We start from the raw sequence: 10,621 nt of genomic DNA, 5'->3' as shown, positions 1-10,621 counted from the left end.
CATTTTCAAGGGAACTGCAGTCGTCTGGTTACTACCATTATATTTGAGTGCACATAGGTGTGTAGTACTGTGCAGAACTGCTGTACAGGCTGTGTAAAATAGTTCAGCAGGAGGGTAGCTAGAAACCCTGGCCCATCACCAAATTGTACACTGTATAAACATCAAAATTGAGATACTCTAGTCATCAAATATATAGCACTGTCAGGCCATAGATAATAGACATCCCATACTGGATTGGAAGTTTCTAAGCGCCACCTAATCTATCCGTGCTTTGCACACCTTATACTGTACACAGTACCAGGAGTAGGTTTTATAAGAACATGTTTTCCTTACTGGTGAGTAGTAAACCTACCACTATGGAAAATAAGGTTTGGCCTATTCATAGTGGGTGTACTGATGTGTATTAGCTAGAAGTTTGACAAGTACAAAAGGTTGACACGAGGGGCAGGATTTGTGAACTTGAGTATAAACTGGAGCGAATATACCATAAAACACATACCAGCACATGTAAGGCTAGTAATAAGCATCAGCCTTAAACTAGACTTGTTCACCCTGCCGTTTTCACAAACATGTGCAAATACTTTTATATGGAAAGTGCCTATACCAGTAGTAGGCTAATCACCACCCAAGAAACAATCTACTGAACTTACTAGTTGAAGCAACCGAGCTGTATCCAGACAGTAAAACAGAATCTTCGAGTGAAAAAGAGTGTTTCAAAACTTCAGGCGTGAAACACGATAGTCACGTAGTTTTGTATGGGCGCTATACGTGTACTTCCAATCCAGGTAGTGGTGTCTATTATCTATGGTCAGGAAAATATTCAGGCTGCTGAGGTCAGCCACACATTTATGGTAATTTCAGAGTCTAATATCAAATTCCCTAGGTGACATGTATTTTGTTGGACAATATCATCTTTGTTAGTCAAGAGCTTACCGTAAGTATCAAATGTCGAGATACCCTAATAGAGCAGTCACATCTAATACAACAGTCAAATCAACCCATGCTGAAATCACTCTCAGATTCCATCTCAGAGGGTCTAATATTTCTTGGGGCATGCCCCCAGACTCCCTAGGTTGGTATGCTTTGCATGTTAATGTGCTTTGTACATTTAATTACAAGTGTCTCTATAGCTAGTATATAGTATCGTTTCATTTTGGACCCTCCCCTCTTTTCAAAAGTCTGGATCCGTCCCTGCAGCTAGCTTGTATAATTGTGGTACAGCTATTAAATTAAGGCTATAACTTGGAAGATATGATTCTTGTGAATGAGCTCATTGAGTTTTGTAATGACTAAACTAAAATTTCAGAGGATCAAAATTCCCTGGATGGCATGTATTTAGTTCGACAATAGTCACTTTGTTAGCAAGCTTACCATAAGTATCAAATATTGAGATATCCTAATAGAGTAGTCATCTCTAATACAACAGTCGAATAAAAAATTGTGATGAACTCATGCTGAAATTTGTCAGATTCCATCTGAGAGGGTCTAATGGCACATGAAAAGTTTTCATATAATTTACACAAGGAAAATCCATTGGTAAATGTAGCTACCATGAAAAACCCCCAACTGGGTAGTCTGAGCAACTCAGTAGCCTACAAGCAGGGAATCTTTTTATAAATAAACACCTTATGACCTGATGTAGCTAATAGACTACCCCTAGCTGGTGCTGTTGGTCCTAATACTGTATACCCTAAATATTTCAAGGGGTAGTATTTTTAATGGTGACAAAATTTTGCAGTTTGCAAGCAATTGTAGTTATGCTGATCTAAATAAATTTTTTTTGCTGTTTTTTTTTCAAAATCTTGAAATCAGTAAATATTTAGGCTGTAACTATATGGAAATCAGCTCCTTTGACTGACTGTTGTTTGTTTCCCAGCTTGAGTTGTGCTATTAAACCTGTTTCCACATCTTCCCTGTCTGGCCACTAAGATTTCACAAGGGCAGTGCTTGAAATATGCAGACAAAAAATTCTAGGACATAGCAACTAAACTATAAAACTAATTTTGATCAGACATTTGTAAAACTTGTTCAGACATTGAATACTTTTACCATGAAAAATTATTATATTAAGTCTGATATGCATTTGTCTGAGTAAATTTTATATCAATTTTGGTTGGACATGATGTCCGATCAAAATAGAACATGTTTGGACAAACACCAATTTTGGTCGGAAAATGTCAGATGTCCGACCATTAGTCTTTGTAGTATAATAAATCCAATATACAAGCACAGTGAGTCAAGCTACTACTTATATAGAATAAAAACATTTTAACAAGAATTTTTAGTCTTTAATAGTTGACGGTTACATTAGAGCAGTGTAGAGTGCAGGAGGTACTAAAGCAATCCCACATAAGATTTTTCCCCATTTGCAAGTGGCTAGTAGAATCTTTCCTTTTTCTTATAATAGGGAGCAGTTGTAAATATAATCATCCTGTGTATGCATGCACCTGGGCTATATATGCACTCTCATTTCCAAAGTTGCAGTTTTCTTTTGTATACATAACATAAAAGTCATGAGACTCTGTGTGTGTGTGTGTTTGTGTGTGTGTGTGTGTGTGTGTGTGTGTGTATGTGTGAGAGAGAGAGACTAAATGAGGCAGTTAAGATAAGTGGTCTGAGTTCGGTAATTGAAAGGTTTCAGCCAGGTTTGATGCCCAGTACAGCTACCCAGGTGTTAAGTGGCAACCTAGTGACAACTGGGGAGGCAGACCATCCATAGCTCTGATATAACATATGTAGTGGGTGAAGGTACAGGTGATACTTAATTGGGCTGCCATGCCCACACATTCACATGAGATACTGTATGGTACACCTTTCTGTGTGTTACGTATAATACTAGACCTGCCCTCGAAGGATTATGCTTACGATGACTCTTAGCACCAGCCTACATGAGTAGCTAGCACACAGATGCAGTCAGGTAGGCAAGTGGTAGCTGAAGGTATTGTCTTTTGTGTGTGTCTGTGTGTGTGTCTGTGTGTGTGTGTGTGTGTTTTGTGTAATGTGTTGCATGTGTGTGTGCGTGTGTGTGTGTTTTGTGTAATGTGTTGCATGTTTGTGTGTGTGTGTGTGTGTGCATGTGAGCGAGTATGAGTGCATGCAGTATCACTGTATAACATGATGAATGATGGGACTTTGGATGCCTGACACTTTTCACCTGTGAGACATATCGTGTGTTTGTGTAAATCCACCAACTCACCCATATACATAACCACCATCTCTAGCTCATGCATGCTTTATGTCATTGGGTCCCCCATGCATGCATGGTAACTATAGCCATAATATTAGATACCATTAAATAAGTATTCATTCGACAACAACAGCAGCAGCAACAACAACATGATTACAACAGAGATGGAAAGTGATGGAAATGTATATATACAAGAATAAAATAATCTCATGAGTGATAAAAATGTACAAAGCTTTCAAAAAGCCATATAAAATCAGTCAGTTCAGTCAATTATGCACTTTAAATTAGGGGCCCCTTAAAGTGCAGTTCTGCAGTAGTTAATCAGTTTACTTCTTAGCACACCTCCTCCTAGGAAGCCTCCTCCTTAGAGTTGTTCTTGGCTTCTTTGCAGAAGATCTTGGTTTCCTTGTAGCAGATCTTTTTCTACCCGCCGAACTTTTCCTTTTGGGAGATGCCCTCCTTTTTTTAGGGGCTGCTTTTCTTTTGCCGGATTTTCTCCTCCTTCCAGCTTTTTTAGCAGCCCCAGATCTCGAGGGCCTCTTAGCAGCTGGCCTCCTCCTCCTTGTTGCTCTAGTAGGTTTCTTGGCGGCCAGCTTGTATGAGCCAGAGGCCCCCGATCCTTTTGTGCATACAAGGCTTCCAGCTTGCAGCAACTTTTTTAGAGCAAGGCGAGCATGAACTTCAAATCCTTTTCCCTCTTTGTAATTGGCGCCAATGTATTTCAGGATTTTGTGGGTTGAAGTGCCGCCTCGCTCTTGCATCGCGGTGATCGCCGCGACGATCATGTCGGAGTACTTGGGTTTAGCAGGAGTGGCTTTCTTGAGCCTCCTGGCTCCCCTTGACTTCGACTTTTTGGAAGGCATCTTTGGTTCTTGGGGGTGGGTGGGTTTGGGAGATTATCGTCGACTCAAATCTAATTTCACCACACGGTTCACTGCTTTTATAGCTAGCGGGGACGCTAGCCGGATGATAGCGTACACATCAGTTCACGTGACGGGATCAAACCGTGAATTCTTGTTGCTAAGGGCCAGCTGTGTCTTTCCACCGAGTTTAAACCGTGCAGTTTGTTAGGTTAGGCAGTGTTTTAGCAGTTTAGTCAGTTGAGATGATGGACAATAGTTTGTTGAAGTGATATGCGGTTGCTTATGCAAAATGGCAACATTTCTGGTGGTTTTTCGGTCATGTTTGTCGTAAATTTCCAGTTGTCTGCATCAACGCGTCCAAAGAAAATTGCCTAATCTTCAGTTTGGTTAATTCAACTACCACATTAGTTTGTGTGCAAAGAGAATAGCTGTGTATTGACAAGATGTGCAAATTTGAGAGTTGTACGACTTTTGATTGCGGCGAACGATCAGATGAAAATTTTGTCTATAAACACAGCACAACATTTCTGGAAGCTACCATTAGCATTCAATGGGAGACACAACATTAAGAGTAAAATCATCTATAACCAGGCGCCGCTTTAATACTTTATTTTGACAGGTGAGTGTTCTATTAGAGTGTCTTGAATTAATGACTTCTTTTATCCAGTTAGGGTGTTTCGAAATAGGTTGGACAAATAATTATCTGGACTGCTTTATAAAGTACACAGAGCTGGAAGAAATGCTACAGACAATATATAAATTTCTGAGAAAAGGTGTGTCAGTGTTAGGGCAAACTCGAGACCCATGACAGCACAAAATCATTCTTACCTATATACATTGCACAAAGTATGCGTCATGGAGATTATGACTTGTGTATCATTTTGAGTCATTGTCGAAGTGGACTATGGTGCAATCTTGTAGACTTGAGTTTAAGTGTGCATACGCGTATACACACACTTACACTCAAATCTTTGATTGTGTTGTCATGGTTTATTATTACTGGTAAATTTCTGTAAATCTTAACATTGAAAACACATAGACACATGCAAATGCAGACATGCGTGTGCATGCACGCATGCGTACACACGTGTGTGTGCACACACATGTCTGTATGATATGCATCTGCATGTGTCTAGGTTTTTGAGGGATACATGCAGATATAGGCCATTGGTTAGTGTGTAGGTGTATAAATTTGATAGTGAGTGACAGACTCAGCTCAGCTGCTGACAGATTAAAATCCTACAAACTTCATAATTTCATAGATTGTGATCAGGAAATCTCAATGTCTAGCTACAGTGGAGCCTGCTCTATACAGTTAGTGTGTAAAAGTCACAAGACAAGGTCACTAAGATAAGTCACATTATTATATTTCTGCTCTTACCCATTTACAGAAATATTCTCACTGTGACTGTTCTATTATAGTAATGCTGCAAGCCTACAAACTCCTTCTCTATGTCCCTCTCTGTGTGTGTGTGCAGGCCTGGGTTCGGGGAGTTCTGAAAAAGGTCCACAATTTCAGTAAAAAGGTCCACAATTTTAGCAAAAGGTGTATAATTTTAGCCAAAAGGTCCACAATTTTAGTATACTCTAATAGAGCAGTCAACCACTCTAATAGAACAATCACTCTCCAATAGAGTATTTACATTTTCATTTAAAAGCTGTATGTAAGTACTAAATTTGAAATCATCTAAACTAGGGCTTTCATTAAAGTATGAAAATAAAATTGTGCTGGGTAAGCTCCCCAGTCCACCATGAATAACATCCATGTATGCTTCAACTGCATGCAATGTGTAAATTTCATTGCCTTAAAGCACTCTTTGGCCTGCTCCACTGAGAGAGTGCTCAGATTTTCCCATCCATATTCACTGTGGCATTCCAATACATTTAGACACAGACAGTATAATTACAGCAGCAGTAGAGATACTTTGCTAGATGTCATCAACCTAGCTGGCGTTGAGCTTGAATCAAATTGTGTTATTTTTATGACTGAAATCCCACCAAATTCAACCTTTTTAGTATTTATTTTCCAAATGCCCAGTATGCTTTGCATGCTGAAAAGTGCACACCCTGATGTAGCTAATCCCACATCAAAAAAGGTCCACTTTTCTTCTAAAAGGCTGCTGCTGCTCTGTGTGTGTGTGTGTGTGTGTGTGTGTGTGTGTGTGTGTGTGTGTGTGTGTGTGTGTGTGTGTGTGTGTGTGTGTGTGTGTTCCCAAATCAGCTTTTCATCTTGTTATTTATAATCCAATATAACCTTGTGTATGGACTTGTTCAACCAGGGACGGATCCAGGAGCTGGCAAGGGGAGGGCCACAAACTGGCCAAGTTGTAGGTGGTTGCATGGGGAGAGCCTGTTAGTTGCTGCAATTTTGAAGCGGAAAATAATCACCTCTTTAGTGTCTCACCATTGATTTTTGCAATTTTGGCCTTTGCAATTGGGTTGTGAAGTCTTAAAAGCTGTATAAAAGGTTCTGAATGTCTTAAACAACAGCAACAAGATAATTATGTTTAGAGGCACTTAGTATGCACGAAGGTTATCGCTGTGAATTTGTAATGAAATCTACTCATATTTTATAGCTAAATTGATCTTGGCCTATAAAGTTTAGTATTTTAATCAGAAGCATGGCTGGAGAGGGGGCATTTGCCCCAAATGCCCCATCCTGTGTCACTTATGTGTATAACCATGCAACTACTACCTGTATCCTGCATGGACATACATGCATACTCTGAAGTTACATATATAGGCTGGGTTAATACATCATGCAGACCCCATGCATCGTTGATGATACACTATACAACATTACTTAAGAGACTATTCATTCAGCAGCAGCAGCAACAACAACATGATTACAACAGAGATGGAAAGTGATGGAAATGTATATATACAAGAATAAAATAATCTCATGAGTGATAAAAATGTACAAAGCTTTCAAAAAGCCATATGAAATCAGTCAGTTCAGTCAATTATGCACTTTAAATTAGGGGCCCCTTAAAGTGCAGTTCTGTAGTAGTTAATCAGTTTACTTCTTAGCACACCTTCTCCTAGGAAGCCTCCTCCTTAGAGTTGTTCTTGGCTTCTTTGCAGAAGATCTTGGTTTCCTTGTAGCAGATCTTTTTCTACCCGCCGAACTTTTCTTTTTGGGAGATGCCCTCCTTTTTTTAGGGGCTGCTTTTCTTTTGCCGGATTTTCTCCTCTTTCCAGCTTTTTTAGCAGCCCCAGATCTCGAGGGCCTCTTAGCAGCTGGCCTCCTCCTCCTTGTTGCTCTAGTAGGTTTCTTGGCGGCCACCTTGTATGAGCCAGAGGCCCCCGATCCTTTTGTGCATACAAGACTTCCAGCTTGCAGCAACTTTTTTAGAGCAAGGCGAGCATGAACTTCAAATCCTTTTCCCACTTTGTAATTGGCGCCAATGTATTTCAGGATTTTGTGGGTTGAAGTGCCGCCTCGCTCTTGCATCGCGGTAATCGCCGCGACGATCATGTCGGAGTACTTGGGTTTAGCAGGAGAGGCTTTTTTGAGCCTCCTGGCTCCCTTTGACTTCGACTTCTTGGAAGGCATCTCTGGTTCTTGGGGGTGGGTGGGTTTGGGAGATTATCGTCGACTCAAATCTAATTTTCACCACACGGTTCACTGCTTTTATAGCTAGCGGGGACGCTAGCCGGATGATAGCGTACACATCAGTTCACGTGACGGGATCAAACCGTGAATTCTTGTTGCTAAGGGCCAGCTGTGTCTTTCCACCGAGTTTAAACCGTGCAGTTTGTTAGGTTAGGCAGTGCTTTAGCAGTTTAGTCAGTTGAGATGATGGACAATAGTTTGTTGAAGTGATATGCGGTTGCTTATGCAAAATGGCAACATTTCTGGTGGTTTTTCGGTTATGTTTGTCGTAAATTTCCAGTTGTCTGCATCAACGCGTCCAAAGAAAATTGCCTAATCTTCTGTTTGGCTAATTCAACTACCACATTAGTTTGTGTGCAAAGAGAATAGCCGTGTATTGACAAGATGTGCAAATTTGAGAGCTGTACGACTTTTGATTGTAGCGAATGGTTGGATGAAAAATTTGTACATAAACACAACACATAAGCTATCAATGGGAGATACAGTACCACGAGTGAAAGACATATACGGCGCCAATGTACTTTTGGTGTCATCTGAGACAGGTGAGTGTTCTATAATAGAGTGTCTTGAATTAATGATTGTTTTATTAGAGTATTTCAGTAAAGAGGTACCTACTGTTTGAGTTGGAAGCAAATGAAGAAGATTCAATAAACCATAGGTTCAGATATAATTTCCCTTTGTTAATATGCTTTAGTACAGTATTTTACATAAAGTTGTCACAAGTATGATATAGGCTGATTTTGGTCTAAAGGCACGCTAGATCTAACATTTACATGACTACTTTATTATAGTGTTTTCAAAAGTGCTATCATAAAATCAGTAAAAGATGTGCTGAGAGCTAATTAAACTAATCCATATTCAAGGATCTTTATTGGTAGTAACTTATCTATCTTGCGATTATATTCATGTGGTAGATTGCGTAATTACTAATGACAAGATTTGTAAGTTAGCTCAGTGGAAATGTTAATGTTCTTTTATCATCAAACCTTCTGGCCACTGTTTTTGACTTCTTGTTGTGTAGTGAATGGTTAATTGTATTTTTATTTTATTTGTGTAATACAGTGGAACCTCAGTTATCCGGACCCCACTTATCTGGATTCTCGGTTTACTGAACTACAGAAATGACTGTTCTATTAGAGTAATGACTGTTCTATTAGAGTAGTGACTGTTCTATTAGGGTAGTTGAAAATACTGATATTTTAATTTTTTTTCTTTATACTATTTTAAGATTATTTATACAGTTTCAGAGATACGGACTTTTCAGATTTATGGACCACACCTGGTCCAAGGGGTTCGGATAACTGAGGTTCCACTGTATAGTTGTTTTTGTATGTGTTACCTTGTCTGCTTGTCACTGTACTTTTATGTGTAACGCTGTATGTATGTAATGCTCTGGTAAAGAACGGCTATGCCGATTACCGTGAGGTTAAATTTAAAATAAAATCAAAAATCAATGCTTTAAATGTCAAATGCTGGCTACTTTTCACAAGTACAGTGGCAATTGAAGTTTGGGGCCCTAATGGAGTTCTGGCCATGGCTGTATGTGACTGTACAGCTCCGTAGTGTTGAATAAAGACCTGTGCTGTAAACGCTCTTTCATTTGAGCCAGTTTTGAAACCTGAATGGCCCATAACTTGGCCTATAATTCATCCCAACATCTTCCTCTTTATTTTTTAAAAACAACCTCTTGCCACCCCCATCCCGTTTGGAGCTTGCCTGAATAATCCTGATACAGTTAATATCCAGGGCTTCCCATGCAATTCAAAATACCAAAGGACACTAGTTCCAGTTGCAGTGCAAAGCTTTCATACAACTATTGACTACTTCAAGTGTCCCAAAATTAGCCGTGAGGTCGCCCAGTTGCAAGGGACAGGTATGATGATTTGATTGTGAACGTGCATTATTCTTCGACCTAAAGCAAATCTTTTGGAGCTATCATTATGTTGTCTTCACACAGATACAACCAACCTCATTGTCTATGATGGTGCAATATATCTGGCAGGTGAGCTTGGTTTAAAGATTGGTTGGTGGCTATAGATGGGAAAATGGGAGTCATCTACCGATGGACTTACTTTATCAATCCCAATAAGTGGACTTACAGAGCAGGCTGACTTGATCGGATGGATCAGAATTACCACAGCAGTGTAACATACAGGCACCATTTGATGTAATTGACTATACAATCAACCTTGCAATTGTTTGTAAACTATGAACTGCATGTACAGCAATCCTACACAACAATTACAATGCTTTAAAATGTTGTCATATGAACTATACTTTCTTTACAATCATCTGTATATATCATTATGCACTACTTATTGCTTTGTATGACTTTTACAGAAACGATATGACCATTTCAGTGACAACTATAGAGATGCAGTAGTGATGCTGGCATAATAGGTAGTGTGGGAATCAGTAATTATGGGAGAAAATCAGCAGATTGTACAATTCCGTTTAAAAAGACGAGATACTTTAATACAGCAGACAGAAATTCTAATAGAACAGTCACGCAATATTATTATATATAGCAAATGAAATTATCTAATATAGCAACCAGCTAAAAAGAATAGAAAACTATTTGAAGCTGAAAAATCAATGCAAATGGTCTAATACAGCAATAAAATAACATTATCGGCCATAGATGGTGGTGCATGGCATAATTTTGAGCTTAATAGACATTTCTCATGAGCATAATAGGTGATGTTTGAGTACTGGTCAACAGTATAATACTAAAGTTTTTGAAGCATAGTAGGTTCAGCCTAGACAACTACCATATACAGTCTAGTATTGTCATAACAGGAGCAATACAGATAAACATCTTTTATCTTTAATGATAAGCATCCTTAGAGCTGTGAGACTAGGGCCTGAGGACATTACCATGTGTGATCATGTGTACACGACCAAAATGATATTGAAAGGTCTGGCCACGTGAGACTACCAAGTACCCTACCTCAC

The sequence above is a fragment of the Dysidea avara genome, chromosome 8 (genome assembly GCF_963678975.1).
Source record: "Dysidea avara chromosome 8, odDysAvar1.4, whole genome shotgun sequence".
NCBI lineage: Eukaryota > Metazoa > Porifera > Demospongiae > Dictyoceratida > Dysideidae > Dysidea > Dysidea avara.
This window is presented reverse-complemented; position numbering follows the sequence as displayed.